The 22364-nt window shown below is 41.9% G+C and overlaps 1 pseudogene; it reads left to right on the forward strand.

The window, feature by feature from the left end:
• The first annotated feature begins 7530 nt into the window (after nt 1–7530).
• On the forward strand, nt 7531–12384 carry LOC121713320 (annotated as a pseudogene).
• Nucleotides 12385–22364: the final 9980 nt, after the last annotated feature.

A 22364-nucleotide genomic window follows, 5' to 3' on the forward strand; every position in this document is an offset into this window, starting at 1 on the left:
AGCCATGGCGCAACTGGCTGGGGCACCTGCACCGTACGCCTGCGACCCGGGTTCAATTCCCGCCCTGTGGTCTTTTCCGGATCCCACCCCGACTCTCTCTCCCACTCACTTCCTGTCACTCCTGTCACTGCCACTATCCTGTCGCATTAAAGGCATAAAAGCCACAAAAAAATATACTTAAAAAAAAAAACCTGGGGAATTTTTACCAATATTAGCTTTTGAGATGTCTAACTATGGGTTTTTAGGGGTGCTAATTCTATCCCAGCCATTAGTTTTGAATAAAAATAACTCAAAGTCCATGACAAATATCCATAACAAGTGGTTTTATTGAACAATTACAAAACAAAACTTCCTTAATCAGTTTAAGATTTAACAAACCTCATCCCTCAACTCCTCTGCACTCCTTCACTCCTGTTATCATCTGGCTGGTTGATGTTCTGGCAAGAGTTGTTCCAACAAGCGGAATTACACTTGGCTTTTTACCTGAGAGTGTCACAGTCACCTGCACAGTTGCAAGTGGCAAACTTCAGAAGGTAGTCCGGTGTAATGGGATCTGGTGTAGGGACTGGTGCTTAACCATGTTCTCCTTGTTTCTATCCACACTCAAGGACATCTAAGTGATGGACTTTGTAGCAGTAGCCAATCTCTGGTCTGGAGATAATGCCCGCAGAGAGTGCTGTGCTGTGTTTTACATTTTGTTGCTCAATGTCCACCATCCATGTTGTACACTCTTTTTTCTCTTTCTCCCCCCCCCCCTCTCTCTCACACACACACACACACACACACACACACACATCTACATGTACGCACATTGACTCTCACAAACACATTCACAACCACCCAGCCACCCACACAAACACATACTGTATGCACACACTTAACTTGCAAATAAAGTTCACACCTTCACTGATACGGTCTCTCTCTCTCTCTCTCTCACGCACACACACACACACACAAAAGTGAGTACACCCCTAAGTGAAAATGTATCCTGACCATATCCTGACCCTTTCTTGCTTTCTTTGCCGCAAACTCAGCAATGAAATCATAGGCCAGCTTGCAGGTAACGTCTTTTTCAATTAATAGAAGGGCGAGCTCACATGTCTCTCCATATCTCACATGGCAAATAGTTTTTAATAGCTAAAAGTTTCAACTTCGAAAAGCTTCGTTTACCCGAGGTTAGTCACTGATCACAATTTCAAAGTTCGGGAAGGTTGGTTCAATCTTTTTACGTTTTAAGTTTAGCCTATCTGTCCCCTTTGAAATTATTATCTCAGAGTACCCTCAGGAAGATGTCAGTGCTTTATGTCCTGGGATTAGACGTGGTCAAATAGGGAAAATGAGAGAGAAATTTGGGGATCACCGATCATGGTTTTGGGAGCCCGTTTGAAAGCCTATAGGCGTCAGCGAAGGAAGTGGGAAATTATTTAACCCTTTGTGCACCGCATGATGCACTTTTTTTTTTGTTTCAACCTGAATATTGGTGGGGATATTTCAGTCGTCATTTCACATTAGTGTGGACACGTCCTTAAGTCCCCATGCAAATCTATGCCCATGGGTGCAGGCTACTTTCTCTGGAACCAGAGGTCACTAATGTGTGCGTTATTATGACCGCCGCGCAGCGAAGCGGCGGTCATATAGGTTTAGTCAGATTTTTTTTTTTTTTTCTTTTTCTTTTTCGCATGCCCAAATTTCCGTCAATGATTCCTGGGACACTGAAAGACCGGGGTACACGAAACTTGGTGGGCATGTAACCCCACATGGATAGCATGGAACCATCGTTTTTCGTTTTGATCTGTAGCCCCCCCTCTGGACTGGACCCCCCGAAAGGAGGGTAGGGCAGACACAGTTTTCTGTGAATATCTCGAAAACCGTAGGGTTTAGGAGGACCATTTTTTTTGTATTCCATATCCCATTCCATAACCACTCATTTCATGTATAGCGCCACCTAGTTAAACACAAAAAAGTAAAAATGAGGTGTTGTAATTGAAGGTATCTGTGACCTAACATAGTCAAAACTGAACGAAATTGGAAGTGTAGGATCATTATGACAACTTCTGTATGCACGCCAAGTTTTGTGGAATTCCGTTCATGGGGGGCCACACAATAAATTAATTTATGTTACTATACACCAACTGGCCTGTAGGTGGCCGGAGACAGTTTTCTGTGAATATCTCGAGAACCATAGGGCCTAGGAGGTCCACCTTTTTTATGTATGTTGGTCTTAAGGGGGCATGTCAACCCATCCCATTACCACTTATTTCATGTATAGCGCCACCTAGTTAAAAATTCAAAAGCAAAAAATTAGGTGTTTTCATCACAATATCTCTGGCTGACAAGGTCAAAACTGCACGAAATTAAAAGTGTAGGATCATTATGACACCCTCCGAATGCATGCCAAGTTTTGTTTACTTTCGTTCATGGGGGGCCTTACAATAAAATAATTTATGTGTACATTTAGTGACGTACACCAACAAGGATTCCCGGGACACTGAAAGACCGGGGTACACAAAACTTGGTGGGCATGTACCCCCACATGGATAGCATGGAACCGTCATTCTTCCTTTGATCTGTAGCCCCCCCGCTGGACTGGACCCCCCGAAAGGAGGGTAGGGCAGACACAGTTCTCTGTGAATATCTTGAGAACTGTAGGGCCTACGATGACCATTTTTTTCCGTATGTTTGCCTCCAGGGGTCATGTTAACCCATTTCATGTGCACACATGTGCACAAACAGATACACACACACACACACACACATACATTCACAGTAATCATACGTATGACACATACTCACACAGTAGACATATGTACGCTTGCATGCACAGGCACATACGCAGGCACACACACAAGCACGCACGCAGGCAAGATGGAGGTGGGGTTGTATAAAATGAATTTTACATGTGAAATCTATGAACTAATCATGTTTTGGTACTTGTTGTCTAGCAGATACCAGTGAGAATTGAGTGTGGATAATGCAATTTAGTGAGACAGTTAGAATCATATAGGCCTTTCTGCGTGATTTATTTCTGTGGGAAAAATGTGCTGGACTGGGCGGCGGTCATATTTTGTACCGCTCTGCGGTACATCTAGTTTACGTTTGATTACATTTCAGATGGTGGTGCTTGTTGGTTTCCTGTAGTATAGCGTTTTTTTTTTCTTTATTAATTTTTCTATGTTGGTAGGCTTGGGGGGGGGGGGCATTTTGGTCATATCTGAATATTGGGTATGCTTCACGCCAATATGCCTCACATTCCCCACATTAATAAAGGCAACAAAAGAATGAGTAGACATACACCTTCAAAACACAAAAAATTCCACTAGGGGGTAGCAACGCAATGTTTTTACCAGGCTCAGGCTTTTATTTCCACTTCCACCAGTTCTGTGACATCTGTTCACAACAGATTTTTAAATATCAGGCGGAGTCAGTGAGGTTCTTAGCATTACAAAGCCAAGAGTTAAACATCCTTCAGCATTTTAACATGCTCATTCACTAGGTGTAACACCCCAACTGGGTCCATGTACAGGTACACTAAAACAATGCAGGTGATGTTCAATCAGAAATGTTTGTGCTGGCTGAAAAGCCTTCCAGGAAGTGTGTGACATATAGGCATTGCCACAGCATTGTTGGAAGGCCTACTTACCTGAATTGTACTTTTAGAGTTCATTGTGTTCAAACACACTCCACATGATCCAAGAACTTGTCACTTATCCATATAGAGACCCATGTAATCATCGGCCATGCTAAATCTGAATATAGAGCCACCATGACATACCTGTGGAGGATAGCACTTTTTAAAACTGTCACTTCTTGTTATTTTTTCCATACTGTGTGTCTTCTCAATTTGAGGCGACAGGGAAGAAGACATGCAAGAAAGAGTCTCAAGGACAGAGGGAGCAACACCAGGGCTTAACTTGAGCCGGAACACGCCGGAACATGTTCCGGCACCTCCGACCATGGATCCGGAACCTTTTTTATTGGATCCGTCAACTCTATATGTCAATATAAAAAATAAATCGCCTAAACGAAAAATAAATAAATTACTGTTTGTGTAGTGTTCAATGTTGATATCTTTCTTATTAGTCTTTAGAAATAGGGAAGACCAAAAAGGATACAACAAGCTAATCGAGGATTTGAAAGTGCTTTACAATATTGGCCATAGTACAGCGGTTAAGCCCTCAAATCAAGGGGAATTGTGCACTTTTTGAAAGAAACATGAAACTTCTACCATAGTTAGGTTATACCATAAGGTTTATTTTCAGATTGGGAGGGAAGTCAAATTTGACCTCTGAGGCCCGGGAGAGGTCAAATCCAAGATGGCCGCCAATAATATTCAAAAGTGCCTCACGTTGGAACCAAACACAATAGAAAAACACTTAAGGTGTCATTACCACAGGAGGGTGACGCACTGTTCGGGGAGAGAGAATGTGAGACGCTCTGCCAGCAGTTTTGCATCGATAGCCCGCGGAATGTCATCAGGGCTTTCAGGGAATACCACCTCTACCATCTCCTCCCCATTTGCCTTGTCGGCCCGCCGCTTGCCCGGTTCAACCCATTTCCTTACGTGAGGTCATGGATTTCTAAAGGACATAGGTGTAGAGGAAAAAAGCAGGGTAGTGGAGCAGGCCGGGGGTCTGGATGCTGTGTGGGCCATTTTGGACAAGTAGGCTAGGCCTAGGCTACGGTAGGAAGAAATCGTGCTTCCACGCTGTATCTAGTTGATCATTGATTACTGGGTGTGGGTGGTCATCATTGCAATATATAGCATACTTTAGCGCTTGCGGCTTTTAGCCCCTTGTTGGACTGTTTTGTTGGTTCCCCTGTATCTCCTGTTTTCCCTGTCTGTGTGCGCGCTTGTGTGTGCTTGTGTGTGTGCGCGTGAGTGTTTGTGTCTCCCGCTCCCTCTCTGTGTCATATTATGTGTCTGTTGTAACCTCATGTAACAGTTCGTAGGATATCGTACTAAAAGTATGACCAAAAAATCCGTACGATATCCACTAAAATCTGGCAGACGAGCGATCAAAGCACATGCGCAATCTAGCAGTGTAGAACTCACTTCGTTGTTATCGGTGCGCCTGCGTTTAGACCTCGGAGAGCTTCAGCCTCCTGAAAGGTAGGTGCAGTAAACCTGGGCATTTTAAAATCTGATTAGCATTAAAAGCAGGCAATAATATAAATGCAGATGAAAGCAGCGGTCGTCTAACTTGATAGGTCAATGTAGTTTGCCAAAGTAGTTAACGTGATACATAGCCTATGAAGACGGTAAGTTAAAGAATTGTTGCTAATTTATGCTAATAATAACTTAGCTAGAGAAGACGTAACTGTGTTTTAAATAGATATCATCAATTTCGTGGAATTACAACACAAAAAAAACAAAAACGCCAACATCGTTTGTTTCTTCTTGTCCGTGTCTGTCTTACTGTCTGTTTAGTAGAGGTCATGTGACACATGCCACCACAAGAAATTGCGGAAACGCATCGTAGAGCGAGAGCCATGTGGGGTAAATTTATAATAATAATGTTGTTGTGTTGTTTTTTGCTGTTTCGAACAAAATAGGGATACTTATCCTGACCAAAACTCCTTCATGCTGTAAAACGACTAGAATCACGTGAATTTAGTGCAATTTCTTAGTACAATTCAATGTCTTATAAGGGTAAAAGACGTGGACAAATACGTGATAATTAACCAAATAAATCATTGTTCACGACGTTATGGTTAAACTATCGAAATGAGTGCGATGGTGATACAATCTTTTCAATTAGTTGACATGGTGTTTGACATTAAATTATAAGCAGGTCATATTGTTTCACGTAATAAGCTATTTGTTTCTTTGGGTCTGGGTAATTCATGTGACAAATTCTGTTATAGGCTACTACCGTTTTTCTGAAAAACAAAGCAGTACAACAACATTTCTATCTCCAAAATAGTGCATTTCTGCAGTGTTCTACGTAGTGCAATGCAGCTTTTAATGTCCAAAGTAGCCTATACTGTATTTTCCTGCATAAGAACTACAAATACTCCTCCAAAACTACACTGTTGACACTTGAAGTTGTGGAATTATATTTTAGTAGCCTGCTATTCTAGTATTTGAATACATACCCACATCAGTTTTACCCTTGTCTCACCTATATACAATATATGTCTATGAATTGCAGTAGTGATAAAATGAAATAGGAAAGAAAGGTGTCCTGTGGGGTGTACTACGAATCTCGATTAGTGGGTTAGCGAGGTATGTTGCACTCAAAGCAAGGGTATGCTGTGACACGAAAGTGGTTCAGTTTTAGCGTCGCTGTATCACCATGGTACCTTATGCTGTCAACCAAATCTGGGGGTCGTTTCTAGAAAGCATCGTTTGCTAACTTGCGTCGCAACCTTGGTAGTTCGCTCCATCGTTCTTGGATTTGGTGTTTCTAGAAAGGGTAGTTCGAACTGTCAATCGCAAACAAGGATGCAAAGTTTGGTCGTTTGAACTACTGCCCCTAGGCAGTCGCACTTGTGTCGTTCCTTGGTAGTTCCTGTTGGTGTCCGGAGCGCCTAACCAAAAATCACAACCGCCTAACCAAAATTTGCGAAGTGGATGTTTATCTCGTGACTCAATGATTGATCTATCCTGTAGCTTAATTTTGATTAAGACACTGCTCCCCTACTTGGCTCATTCTTGCTATTTATGTTAATTAAAGTATTGCCTTGCTTTTAGTATTATAATCTTCACAGTCCCTAACAACAGCAGTGTTAAATGGTGTAGTGGCTAAAGCAGATGACTTATTATCCCAACGTTGTAGGTTCGATTTTCTGATGATGTGAGATTGTCCTCTTGCTTCTCGCTGCAGGTGAACTAGTGTGACACGTAGATTCAATTGTTTTTGACTGATGTATTGTACCTATGGTCTCTCGATGTAGAGTAATTATATACATAAATATGTATGGTCAAAACCTATTGTTGTGTCTCGTAGGCCTACTCTTACTCAGAGATGAAAAGAAGAGATAGGATGCGAACTCCGGCCGAGCGCGCAGTGGACCAACGCGCTGCCGTTAAGCCACGAGACAGTTAGGGATACCCAGATATTTGTCCAGGCTATATATTTTTTCCAACACATAGATATTTAACACAAAGAATGACTTATATTGGTCTGCTTAAGTTAACTGTTTTATATGCTTGCAATAGGTTTAGGTTTTGGCTGATGCCAATGACAATACCAGCATTAATCACTCGGTTTAGATTAGAAACATGTCGACATAGGCCGTGACAGAACATTTCTAGGGGGTGAGGTATTACACGTTGCCACTGTTTCCACCAATGATATGTATCGCTGCATCATCAACAACGTTGTTGGAACTATGGTGTTCGAACGTCGGAGGTAGCGAATTGCGACACAGGTACGATGCTTTCTGGAAACAGGTGTAACAGTGTCGTTGTTTAGTCGCAAGTTGCGTTGTACCATGGTGGTTGAGCAACGTCGTTGCTAACTTTTCTAGAAACGACCCCCTGGTCGGGACCAGGTTATCGGCTAAGATTTCGGATTAGATCGGCTACTTAAAGCACTAAGCGCAGCTTCCTAGCCCCTCCTCTGACAATGGCGTCACCATTCGTAGGTATTCCCGTGGATCTCGGTGCACGCATCGTGCAAGGGTCCCTCTGGAGACAGGGGGTGTTTCGGGACAGATCCGATCCTTTAGCATTGCCTGAGGATATACTTTATGAGAGATACAGGTTCTCATCAGAGGGTATTCGCTATTTGATCGCTCTTGTTGGACCTTATGTAGGTAATGCCACAAAAAGAAGCCGTGCGCTTACTGTTGCGCAGTGTGTCTATTTCACTGCGTTTTTTTGCCACGGGAACATATTTATTTACATGCAGTTGGTGATGCGGAAAACCTAAGCAAAAACACGGTGTGCCGTGCAATCCAAAAGGTTGTAGCTGCAATAAATAATAAATAAAATAATAAATAAATTATTAGACGTGTTCGTGGTGTTTCCTGGTTTTCTGCCCCCTCAAACCGTGAAGGAAGGATTCTATCAACTTTCAGGTGATACAAAACCACTAAATGTGTGGCGGTAGAGCGTCAGTCTTGAATGTGTGCGTGCGGGGTTCGTCCCTCAAGCATTATCTACTTACATTACATTACATTTGGCTGACGCATTTGTAACCAAAGCGACTAACAACATGGTAAACAGTTTACGTTTCAAAGCAATTCTGAACAATTTCAGGACAAGTTAAAAATGGTAGAGTACAGTAAGAATAAGTGCATCAGTGACTGCTGTTTTCTCATCCTTATATATATATATGCTGTTATGTCATACTTATGTGTAGGGCTTGAATAGTCCAAATTATTGTCACATGGAATAGTTATTTGCTAAAGGTCATGGAAGTAGTGTGTTGTATTGCACGTGTTTCTTTAACGTCCCACAATTCTGTAATCCATTACTAGGATTCCCCAAACTCATAGGTGTTATTGATTGCATCCATGTCCCCATCAATGCACCTTTAGGGGAGCATGAGGCTGATTTCGTGAACCGAAAGTCAACCCATAGTATCAATGTGCAGGTAAAGTATTTGGCTCATGTGGGATTAGCAAATGCATACAGGTACTAACGTTGTACTGGTGCTTAATGATTTCCAGACTATGTAAAACAAATGCCATTTGCAGATGACTTGTGACCATCAGCTGATGGTAACAAGTGTGGATGCCAAATGGCCCGGCTCGGTGCACGACTCGCGCATATTCCGGGAGTCCAGTCTTTGCCATCAGTTCAAGCAAGGTGTGCCAATTACACAAGAGCACTAACTCTAAATGTATAGTAACGCATTAACCACACCGTGTTATCCCCCTTTAATAGGCCGTTACGATGGATTACTTGTAGGGGACAGAGGATATGCCTGCATGCGGTTCCTAATGACTCCGTGACTCTACAGAGTCGGCCAGAGGGCCGCTTCAACAGGGCCCTCAGCACATGCAGGGTGAGGATTGAAATGACATTTGGGATACTCAAGTCCCGCTTCAACTGCCTCCGGGGTCTGAGGGTGAAGCCGGAAAGAGCCAGCCAGATCATCACTGCATGTGTGGTGCTCCATAACATTGCCAGCATTAGGAAGGAGAGAACCCCTCATGTGCCATTGGTGGCTGATGACGTTGTGGAGCCCATCACTGTAGACCAGGGGTCCCCAACCTTTTATGTACCATGGACCGGTTTGATTCCTATTTTTTTTCCACGGACCGGCGGCAGGGGGTGGGGGGGTTCCATGTTCCATATGTGTTGTGCATGCATTACTTGAAAAGAACTAGCTCTAGTTATGTATGAACAGTGAAGGTAACAATCTCTTAAACATGTGAAAAACGTGAACTTGAAGAAGTGAAAATTTAACAATATGAACTATGAATATTGAACAACTTGAAGTACATCTATAGCCTACGTGTGAACATGCTTAACGAAATATGGGAACAAAACATGGGAACTAAACGTGCATTACGAATATAATCAGTGGGAGCCCTGCTTATGGAATGATGGAAGACAGTGACACCCTCAGTGTGTTTGAAATGTCCAGTCGATTGCGCAATTTGGTCTTAGTTGCAGTCATTGCCGAAAACCCGGCCTCGTGGTGGGAAATGGTAGCAACGTCTTCAGCGCTTTTACGGCTATCTCGGGATATTCTGCTTTGTTATTGATCCAAAAACCCGCCAGAGAGGTTTCCTTATAGACACTGTCATTTTCAATTTCGATCAACTGCTCTTCCTCCTGCGCTGACAAGTTAGGACTATTTGGGATATTGACAAATGGGTTGCGGACCCACTCATTGGTTTGCCGTGGATCTTTGGAGGATGGGAAGTAACGCTCAAACTCATTTGAAAGCGCAACAAGGTGATCCCGCACCAGCTGCGAGAGAAAGGGCCCTGCCTCAGTCTCTCCCAAAACCCCCACTACTGTTTGGAACATATCAAATACACCCCGGTCCACTCGTCGTCCCCACAAATCAAGCTTGGCTTTAAATGCAGCGACTTTATCTGACAGTCGTCATTCTCCCCTGGAGTGACCGGTTGAGGTCATTAAGCAATCCGAATATGTCACACAGGTAAGCGAGTTTTGACACCCAGTCCTCATCACTAAAATGTGCAGCTTTTTTTCTGTAAGAAATCTCTGCGGCAGCTCTCAACTCAAACACTCTGGCCAGTGACCTGCTAAAGATGCTTGTTTTTTGTTGCTCATTCTAGCAGTTTAGCTAACTTCGTGTGACATACCGTTCGCCAAGAACTGATCAAGTGAAGTGAGCTGACCTGAGGCTGCGCAGCGCTGAAGGCAATATGTAAAAGTGTTGAAGGCGGGACAGACAGACGTAAGAAAATAGACCTTGCAAAATGCAAACATGCGTGCAATCAAACAACTGCATATAGGCCTATGCCATGTAAAAACGTGACATTATTGCGAATTAAATTTAGTTTAGTTTGCATGCATTTTTTTTTTAACTCATGTCGTAGGCTACGGCCCGGTTAGGAATGTCCCGCGGCCCGGTACCGGTCCGCGGCCCGGTGGTTGGGGACCGCTGCTGTAGATCATCCCACAGGAGTGGCCGTCAGACAGGCGATCACCAACCAGTTTTTTGAATAGAGTTTACAGGTTTTTACAGGTGAATGTTCAATAGAATTTAGGTGTCCTCAGGGAAGGAATTAGTGCTTTTTCGTTGGTTGATGTTGGAGCCCTTTGTTTTGTGTGTGTTGAGGAAATACAATAGAGAAATTCATTTGTTCACAACTCTTGACTTTATTTGCTTATTCGCGCATTTGCTGTGAATGTAGAAAAAGAACATTATTTCAGAGGGTCAGTCTGGGTTCACCAAAGTCAATCTAGGTCCTACATCATAGCCTACCCTCTCGAGGAGCTGAATCTCTAGCTTGAGCTTCTTAATCTCCAGGAGTTTTTTGGCGTTGTCCAGCTCAAGGTTGCGCTTATACAGCGCCCTTACAGTGTCTGTTCCGACCTATAGAAATGATTGGTTAAAATAATAATTAACTGGTGGCGCACCTTACAAAAGGAGTAACCTAGATCAAAACCTTGTCAGTCCCACGAGAAGGTCCTGTAGGGGGCTCATCTATGGTCTCACCCCTCTGTAGAATACATGATCAAAAGGAAGAGTCATGTGAAACTACAGCACTGCTCGGTTGAGTTTCCCATTGGGATTGCTCTTTAAGGTGCAAAGTGGAGGCACTATTAAGGTGGATAGTGTCGTGTCGTCCATCACCCCTTACACAACCAACAGCTATGTCAGTGACATAATAGGCATTTTGTATTCTGCAAAGTCATGTTATCGGTTTGAGACTTATTATTAGGAATCACCTCCATAGTCGCCCTGGACTCACAGGCCGACAGTGTGTCCATCATCCCTGTCCTTGAAGAATCAGGGGAACATATTAGAGGCAATTTTTGCCGACAGTTAGGCTACCTCGGTTTCGAGAGTGAATACATCCACTGACAGCGGCTCCGCTAGTACGATGTTCATACCTTCTACTGTGAATTACACAAATTGAATTTACACGCAATGATGTGATATTTCATGACCAACACAATTATGTATGTTAATTGCCAATACATACCCATTACAAAAGCATTTGCCGGGAATGAGGCAGTGGGGTCAGATGATGTGCCCCCCTTCCACCCCTGCCATCATCGGCCGCCATTCATTGTTATCAAGGGCCAGCTCCTCCGAAACAGTGAAGGGCGGTGGCGTCCACAGTGGCCTTTGATGAGTTCCTTTTTTTATTTGCTACAGTAATCAACATCAGGTTAAACGTTAGAGCCTTGCTATTGCAAGTCCTTGGAAACAATCACCTGACATAATTCACATTGACTTTACCACATTGAATTATGTTCTTATGCTTGTTCCTGACTTGGATCCATGTTCTCAATGACGTGCTGGCGCAACATCTGGATGGGGGAAAAGGCAACGCATACAAAATTGTAACGAACACGCAAGAAACGAACCCCGGTCGCTGGGGTGCTAAGCGCTTACTAACCCACTAAGCCACCATCTCGCACTCCTAATTCCCTCAAACATAAGGTATACAATTTTTGCATTGGGTGGTTGATTAGATTACAGAATGAAATATATTTCCACTAAGCAGGTTGGACATTTTTTTTTCACGTTGAAATCAGTACAATACGATTACTGGCGAACAATTCAGCCTGTGGCATGGGCCTATTTCTTTTCCAGACAATATGCAGGGAATTTCACTTACGAATTTACGCGATCTGCTATTTTTTGCCAGCATGCCACCCTAGCCTTATTGTGAGCAACCGTGTTGCCCCTCGCTGTGATTTGGTGCTTCATCTCCTCATAGGAGTTCATTATAATCACTTGTTCCTCCTGTGTGAAATACAGCGCTCTTGTTCTATGATCCATTTTCTGACGTGGGGAGTAAAATGACGCGATGAACGCCCTTTTTATGAAAACGCGCATTGAACCTAAAGAGGAAAACCTGGCTTGACAAATTGAGTCGTCAGTGAGCTTTGTGGTACCGTTTAACTTTGATTGCGAGTTTCGTATTTGTCGATCTAGGTTATCCGAAGAAAGCCTGGGTATGTTCAACGATGTTCGTAGTATACCCCACTGATGTGTTGTTTAGGCAAGGCCGTAGTCATGATGTCAACATTGGGGGGGACCAAATCTGTGGTGGTGTCTGAGAGACCCCCAAATAGAATTTCAATACATTTCCTACCATGCAAAAAATATTATTAAAAATCACAACAGTCAATTATTAAGGTATTCCAAACTTTTGACATAGGCATGGCATGGATGGATGGATGGATGGATTATGAACCCCTGGACACAGATGCCCCCCCTCCCCCTCAGATAGACGGGTCCTGAGGCATTCTCCCACGGAAGATTTTTAAAAAAAAATTACCCTTTAAATGATGACTTCTGGTGAGTTTTGTGAAAAGAGAAGGGTGGAGAAGGCCCAGTAAGCCCATTCAGTAATCCATCCCTGGACCTGTATTATGACTCCATTTGTCTTCAAAATGTATACTTTAAAAGGAATTACAAACTAGAGTATCTTTGTTAAACTCTATATTACACAGAATATGGTTCTTTGACTTTTTACTTACACTAAAGGTAAACTAAAGGTTTTAAACTAAGGCTTAGACTCATAGGTTTGGACCTATAGCCTAATAAGATTTTGTCTTTTAATTTAGATTTTATTATGCTGTTGGCTAATCACACAATTTTAACGTAGTTTGAAAGGGACAGGATTTAGGAATAGGCTACTAAGACAGGCCCCTCTTCTGTCTGACTCACCTCATGTTACCCCCTGCATTATAGACTGGCTTCTGAGAGAAATTATGTTTTGTGCCAACATGTAGAAACACTAGGCCTACTACAGCCTTTAATTGATGAAGGTGATGGAGGTGCAAATTCCTTTCTTTGGCGATTCACATTAACTGTAGGCTATCACCGCCAGTGCATTGTAAAAGTTTTTTCCAACTTGTGTGCCGTCGCCACATTTAATTCCTACGTTTTGCCTGCATGGATGCGCGACTGAGTGCGCATCTAAATAATATGCAAGATGCAACAACCATTTCTAAGAGGCCTATAAATGGCAATTTCTGGCATTACTACTAGCATATGAATACATTATTTATGTTGAAAGACATGTGAAGGAAATGAATGACTCAGGCTTGCACAAATTCATCATTTAAAATAAAATGTTTCACTTTCACTATTATTCCGAGAATAGGCTACAATATGGAAAATGTTTCAAAGTTCCCTTTGAGTCTGATCGGCCCCAAAAATATATGGGATTTCCTTAGCCTGTGCTACACCTTTCCAACAAGTTTTGTGAAAATTGTACCGGTAGCTGCGATATTGTTGACAGCCCTACCTCACCGCAATAGGGTGCAGTAAATTGTATAAATAGCTTTTGATAGTCACTAACGAAAAACCACCAGGACAAACCACTCAGGGGTGTAGGCTACTCTGGAACCATCACTAGGTCACTAATTTTTGCATTATTTACGTTTGATTACATTTCAGATGGTGGTGCGTGTTGGTTTCCTGTAGGCCTACTGTAGTATAACGCTTTTTTCTGTCTTTATTTTTCTATGTCCATATATTGGGGGGGACATTTTGGTCATATTTGAATATTGGGGGGGACACGTCCCCCTCAATGTCTATGGTGACGACGGCCCTGTGTTTAGGGATGGTCCTGCAATGTTTTCTTGACATATCTTTATGCCTTTTTTTTCTCCCCTCTACTTATGTTTTCACAGATCCTTGCTCCTGATATCCTGATGTATGGGTTGCATTTCATTATATGACTCCAACAGAACACTCACAGAAAGGAGAGTGGTGTCAAACTACAAGACAGCCAGCATGTAAACAAAGGCCTTGTTTGTCCTTGTCTGGCACTCATTTGTTTACTTCCTGAAGAGGCTGAAGCATGCTGGCCTTGACACCTCAGTCCTTGCTTTGTGTTATGGAGCACATCCTCACATCATGACAAATGGCAGGTATTTTACGTCACATTTACATTACTTTTACTGCGATGGTTGCTATGGTAGATATGGTTGTTGCTGTGCTAAATATAGGCCCATCTATCTATAAAGCAAGAAGCGTCTGTGTGTCTGTGGCACGCATATCTCACTGACCGTTTGTCAGACTGATTTCAAACTTGGCAGGTGTCTTGCTACAGGCATGAGTAAGTGCAGTGCCAAATAATTTTTCGTTGTTTGAATAAGAAATGCAAAAGATATCGTTAAATATATTGGTAAACTGTACTGTAAGCTACCAGTGAGGATAGAAGCAGGGCTTTGGCAGAACTGGATCAGTGTAGGTTACACGGGTAAAAACTTAAGCGAGTGCAAGATAACTCCACAGATTTTGCAACAACACGCCAGCACACACAGGTAGGCTATGCAGTGGCTCTTCAAAATGACGTAAAAAATGATGTGCAATAAGCGGACACTTCGAATAGCCCAGGCTACTTTGGACTGTCTTTAGACTTTGAATAAGCAAACAACAATTCCAACTGAAAATTGAAACGAGCGATAATGGTCCCGAATTAAAGAACGTCTCAGAATGCCACACATGCAAAGCATAACCAGCAACAAGCAACGAGTGGCAGGCAGAGTGTGATGTCACGAATAGCCCAGGCTACTTTGGACTTTCTTTAGACTTTGAATAAGCAAACGACAATTCCAACGGCAAGGTCCTAAATTGAAACGAGCGATAATGGTCCCGAATTAAAGAACGTCTCAGAATGCCACACATGCAAAGCATAACCAGCGACAAGCAACGAGTGGCAGAAAGAGTGTGATAAGTGTGTCACTTATAGGCCACCAGAGACTGTTTTTGAGTCACACCATTGCAAATTCCATATGATGCATCATTCCACAAAATGGTTTGTTTTCTCTATCATCAAGTTATTCAATAGGCTAAGCATATAGACTTGACTCAAAACAGCTGTTAGGATTATGTCATTTTGATTTGTAAAAAATGTCACATGCAGCCATGCTTAAATTCTGCTCACTTCACATTTATTATATTATTATATTATCTGTAGGCCTATTCATTATTGAATGCTTACCTGGAATTATTTCCCTATCATCCTATTTTTAAAACAGGCCTACCTGCAGGCATGTAATTGGGCTACAGGAATAGCATGTTTGAACGGGCGCTGCACTAGTCTATCTATAAAGCAAGAAGCGTCTGTGTCTGTGGCACGCATATCTCGCTGGCCGTTTGTCAGACTGACCTAAGATTTCGTATGTGGCTCGCGCGTGGCACAAAGGTGTGCACTCTCGATTTTGTAGATTTTTGAATGCATATTTCAAAATATGCTTATTTACATAGGATGTTTATCGCTGCACTGCACTGTTTCCAAGGGGGCCAGTTTTAGGGGAGCTCCACCCCATGGATCGTGTACTGACAGTAGCTAGGTCTCACTTTGATGATAGTCAGTCGCAATTTAAAAAACGGATAAGGCTACTCGGAAACCGCTTGTGGGTTAAGATGACAGATGATTATCATGTCTGACCTCACCAATAAAGACTCCCTGTATGCAGTTTGCTTGCATAAAATGATTATGCGGATTTTGCAACAACACACCAACAAACACAGGGATGTAGTGACCACTCAAAATAAAAGTATGTGCAATAAACTGACGCTTAAAATAGCCCAGGCTACTTTGGACTTGACACTTTGACTAAACAAACGACAATTCCGACTGCAAGGTCCCAAATTGAAACGAGCGATAGGCTAATGCCACATAGCTAACATTATTCAACAAGTTGCAGACTGATCACGCCATCAAACACGGGTAGGTTATGTAGTGACCACTCAAAATAAAAGTATGTTCAATAAACTGACGCTTCGAATAGCATTAGGAAGTTATTCAGTAAGTTATACACACTTAACTCAAAACAGTTGTTAGGCTTATGTCATTCTGATCTGTAGAAATGTCACATGCAGCCATGCCTACATTTATTAGGCTACACATGTATTAGAGGCCACATTAATTATAGGCTAATATATTATAATATTCAGTATTCATTACTGAATGCCTATAGCCTCTAGATGTCAATTACCGGTAATATACGTTATGAGATGTCCCACCTTCCTGCTGACTTTGACATATCATATGGCGTACATAGGCCCATATTGTAGATTGAGAAACCGACTGTACAACTGGTACATGTTGGCCTATACTATAAAGGGACAGCTGATTTGACCACCTAAACCATATATTTTCTGAAAGGCCTCAACAATGGTCCTTTTGGTCACAACATGTAATTTTTGACACTATAGTGATAATGACCTGTCCAATCAACAAAGAAAAGCATACCTTGGAGGTAAAATATGGGTCTAGGGACCTGAGTAATATTTCAATGTGACTTTTTCAGAGATATTGACAGTTTATGAGCTAAACATGACTATGATACTAGATTTAAATGGACTTAAAATAAGAAGAACATATCAAAATTGGATTCCTTGTATTAAACAAAGTAGAGAAAATACATTATACAACAATTTAAGACTAAAGGAAGCTGAGATATAACCTTTTCTCTTTTTGCCGGGGGCCATTTTGGATTTTATGGATAACTGCCACTAGGGGGGCCACCCCAACTTGTATCCATGGATTTTTGAAAACCTTAGGCCTATACCTAACACCCTGCCAAAAATCAAAAACGTATCCAGAAGTGCCCAATCTTCATGATTTTTCACATATTCCTTCCCAGCTAAAATGATTTATTGCAGCTGTTATCCATTTTATAGATTTAAATAAAAAGCCATCTAATCTGCCTTGATTCTCTGATCAATCTAGCGGCATGGTGTGGGCTGCAGTGTCTTTTATGCAGCAAACGCCATTTGAAAAATGAACAAATCTACAAGGGCAAAAGTGGTGAATGCTTACACCATATGTGAGCCAAATCAGTGTTCATTCAGGGACCCAGCACCGGGCTGAAAAGTGCATACAAAAGTGCATACAGTCTTGCACCTATGCAAGCAAGGTAATGTACTTGTTCATGGATAAAAAGATTAGGAGAATGCAGAAAAGAGAATAGGAGAATGCACATTTTGATAAATATTTGGAATATTCTGGAATGGAATATTGGAGGATTTTCTTAAGCTATAGGCTAGCAAAGATTTCACAACATGTATTTTTTTCTTAGATAAGCCTATAATAATATGAATACTTAATGTATAAGCTTTTGTTTTATACAAATGATTACACTCATATAATGTTTAAGTATAATATAAACTCAATATTACTAATAAACACTTGTACAAGATGTGCTTGCTCAATTATAGGTTGATCATCCACCAGCATGAATCCCAGATTAATGGTCCTGTTTCCCTGCTGCAGTGTTTAAAGTGTACTTCAGATGCAGAACAGCACCTCATAAAGGACATTTCATTTAAATCATGGATTGATGGGAATATGTCATGGAGAGGACAGTCAGGGTACCAAGAAAAAGCGTCCCAAGGACAATGAAAAGATATTAGTAATGCCATTTGGACTTGTGATTAAAGGGATACCTGGCTGACCTGACCTTCATGGAGATCTGAAATGTTTCAACTCCATGTAAGGACATTAGTACAGCGGCTAAGGCCAGATTTTTACCTGAATCGTTCAGTTTTTGCAGAAAGCATGAAACTTGGTACAGTTATAGTACTACCCCTAGTGATCAAAAATTGAAATGGACCCCAACACATAGCGCCCCCTAGTGGCTCCTATCTTGACTTCAAATATGGCCACCAAAATATGCCCTTTTTTCTACATTTATAATGCTATGCAGCTTTTAACACATAATATGATATGTCTATAGCCATCTTTCAGCATTATGAAATACATTATGTGACAATCATGCATAATTAAAATGGCAGACATGTTGGATTTTAAGGAAGTAACCATAAATTCTGACACAGAGTCAAAAACTGTGGTGCATTTAGGCTATGTGTGAAGTTTTAACTGTGTGACTAAACCCTGCACTTGCCTGGGCTCAATCCTTCTAATTTGCCCCCTAGAGGCTGGCACGCTAGCAAGGAGCCTAAAACCCATGGATGCTAGCGTCTGTCAAGTCTCTTAAAGAAACATATGCTGCTTCGGTCACAGACAGAAAAGCAGTTTGACTGATACATATTCCATCTTTATCCTTCTTGACTGATTTTTCACTAGTTTCACATTTGGCTTGGGTCAGTGTCACTACTGGTAGCATAAGCCAGTACCTGGAGCCTACAAAGGTTGCACAGGTAGTCCAACTCCTCCAGTATGGCACACCAATACGTTCCATTGCCAGAAGGATTGGTGTGTCTCCCAGAGCAGTCTCAAGAGCATGGAGGAGATTCCAGGAGACAGTTGCTCTAGGAGAGCTGGGCAGGATGGTAGAGGGTCCCTAACCCAACAGCAGGACCTGTATCTGCTCCTTTGTGCAACAACAAACAGTAGGAGCCCTGCCAGAGCCCTACAAAATGACCTCTTCCAGGCCGCTGGTGTGAATGTCTCTGACCACACTGTCAGAAACAGACTTTATGAAGGTGGCCTGAGGGCCCGATGGCCTCTGGAAGGACCTATGCTCACTGCCCAGCACCGTGCAGCTCAATTAGCATTTGCCATAGAATACACAATTGGCAGGTTCACCACTGACACCCTGTGCTTTTCACAAATGAGACCAGGTTCACCCTGAGCACATGTGACGTCTGAATATGTCTTGGAGAATGCAATGCTGCCTGCAACATCATTCAGCATGACTGGTTTGGTGGTGGGCCAGTGATGGTCTGGGGAGGGATATCCTTGGAAAGACACATTTTTTCACTTAGATTTTTGGGGGGTCTTTGAATTCAGTCCTCTGTGGATTGGTAATTTTCATTCCCAAATAACGAAGTGGCATCCTTTTGTTCCTAACATATCACTCAGTCCATATCAGTTTAAATCTTACCTCACAGGACGCTTGTTTAACGTATCATGGCTTGGACAGCTGTCCGCACCTCACCATCTCACCACAGGGGTCCCCCAGGGCTCAGTACTGGGCCCCCTTCTCTTTGCTATCCACACCACTTCTTTGGGACAGATTATCCGTTCGCACAGCTTCTCATACCACTGCTATGCAGACGACACACAGCTCTATCTGTTCTTTCCACTTGATGACCCCTTGGTCTCGGCGCGGATCTCGGATTGCCTCTCAGACATATCTACATGGATGAAGACACACTCACCTCCCAGCTAAACCTACTATACATCATGACATCAACATCAAAATTGACTCTCTGTCTGTTGCACCTACCAGGGCTGCAAGAAATTTAGGAGTCGTTCTCGACAACCAACTAACCTTCTTTGATCATGTTGCCTCGGTCGCCCGGTCATGCCGTTTCACACTCTACAACATATGGAAAATCAGGAGACTTGACTCAAGATGCTACCCAACTCCTGGCACAGGCAAGTCACAGTGAAACCACTTCAGATGATCCAGAACGCGCCGGCGCGTCTGGTCTACAATCAACCCAAAAGGGCACATTACCCCGCTGCACTGGCTACTATGGCCGCCCACATCAAATTCAAGTCTCTAACGCTTGCCTACAAAGTAGTCTCCAGTTCTGGCATGGGCATACCTCCCATCTGTTGCGCTCCTCAGACAAATGACGCGCCACGCTAAGGTCAATCCAAACTTTTACCAGTTCCTACTAGAGCAAGGGCATCCCTCTCCATCTTCAAAAAAACTCCTGAAGACCCAACTCCAGAGAATATATCATCTCGTAGCACAACTTACAACTAGATAATTACCACCTGACTAAAACTGACACTTGACTGTATAAAAACAGCACTCACTGATGCACCTTTTCCTATTGTTCTCTACCTTTTTTAATTGTTTTAAATTATTTTTCTACAATTGTTGAGAGAATTGTTTTAAAAGCTTTAAACTGTTTACCAGGGGTGCGTTTCCCGTACAACTACGGAGGTTAGCTTTTTACTAACGTGGTACGATGCATCGTTCAACTAACCAACATGTAAGTTACGACTGTTTCCCAAAACCGTCGTACTTACATAGTACTTTGTTAGTTTGAACCATGTTGGTTTCAACCAACATAGTTCAGACTACAATGGTTGCAGATGTGTTCGGAGAATGTCGGGCTCTGTCAGTTAGAGCCGAACGCATTAAGTCACGTAAAAGTAATGAAATTTGACATTGCATGACGTTTCCTGGGCCCATCAGTTATAATATAAATAATAATAATAATAATAAAAATAATGATAATACTTATTACAACAATAGGCAGTAATTTCAATAGGCCCTAGGCTATGTATGCTTTTAAAAATATATATATAAGGCTATTAATAATAATAATAGGCATTATAATGATAATTTTTATAATAACGTCACAGTCTATTGAACATAGCCTACTAATTAGCCTAATCAGTGAAGCATAAATCGCCAACCGAGCAAATGTGAACAAATAAGTTACACATTTAATGAAACACACCGAATAGCCTATAGGCTAAATACTGGCCAATATTTTCATTTGTTGTAGCGTGACAAGGTGGCGTGAAAGGATAGACCTCTGCATTTCGGATCTTGTAGTCGTAGGTTCGAGCCTCGATAATGATCAATTAACAATGGTGTTGGAATCTTGGATAGGCTCAATCACTAAATATTCCTATGATCGTTTAGAACCTGTAGTCCTAGTTTTAACTAGTGATTGGAGACCATATGCTTACTAGCCTAGGCTTAGGATAAATGTATATTATGTTCTATGAAAATTGGCATGGTTAGATTAGATTCAACTTTATTGTCATTGTGCAGAGCACAAGTACAAATACAACCAAATACAGTTTGCATCTAACCAGAAGTGCCAAAAAGGCAGAAAAGTGCAATGTGATATATAAAGTATAGACAGGTGGTGCATAGACAGGACAAGAAATATAGTGCAGTGTAGACAGTAGGTTTGCAGAAGGTGGTTTAGAGTAATATAAATGAAATATAAATATGTGCAGTATCTTAGCAGTTACCTTACAGCAAGAGCAGAATAAATATGGATATGTAATATGAACAATGTTGAACATGTTGTTATGTAAGTGCTTTGAGTTTCACTCTGTTCTAAAAGCGCTATATAAATGAATACTTTACTTTATGATTGCCCTTCATTTCACTGGAAGTTTTTCATGCCTTTATGCAGCCTTTTTCCAATGTTGCCCTTGTTATGTGTTTTCACTGTGACACTGAAAATTGAATACTGTTACCACACACAAGTATTTCATGATATTTTAAATGCACAGATAATTTTTTTACCATTACTTTTCATCCATTGTAGTTATGAAGTTGTGTGTTGAATCACAACCACAAAATGACAGTTCACATAGCACAACTGTTTCAATGCTCAAATGGTTGAAGGATCTGCGCCAGCTGTACCAACATACACACACACACACACAGTGTTACTGTAGGTGCTGCTCATGTTGTTGCCTTCTGCTGCTGAGATAGTAGCAAAGTCTATACTGTTCAAATGCATGTGTATATTCCCTGAGTGCACTGACATTTCAAGACTATGAGCCATGACATCAAAATACATACACAGATTGAAAGGTCACAAAGCAAAGGCAACTTACAATTTTTCCACCTCCCATGACAGGCCTACCCATACCTGGCTGGGCCATGAAGGACAAGTTAAATCAGTGAAAATCATGTCACATTTTGACACTGACCACAGCACTCTGCATGCTCACTTAAGTCCCAGAGGTCTTAAAGTTCTCCAAGGCGAGAGGCTACTCAACTTCACAGCAACATTCTGTCATTGTACCAACATAATTCAGCGTAATTCATGTGTTCAAATATCAAGATCATATAATAACTGAGTAGCCTAACTTATACACCCGCTAAACATAGC

Source organism: Alosa sapidissima, chromosome 7 (genome assembly GCF_018492685.1).
Source record: "Alosa sapidissima isolate fAloSap1 chromosome 7, fAloSap1.pri, whole genome shotgun sequence".
In the NCBI taxonomy this organism is placed as follows: Eukaryota; Metazoa; Chordata; class Actinopteri; order Clupeiformes; family Clupeidae; genus Alosa; species Alosa sapidissima.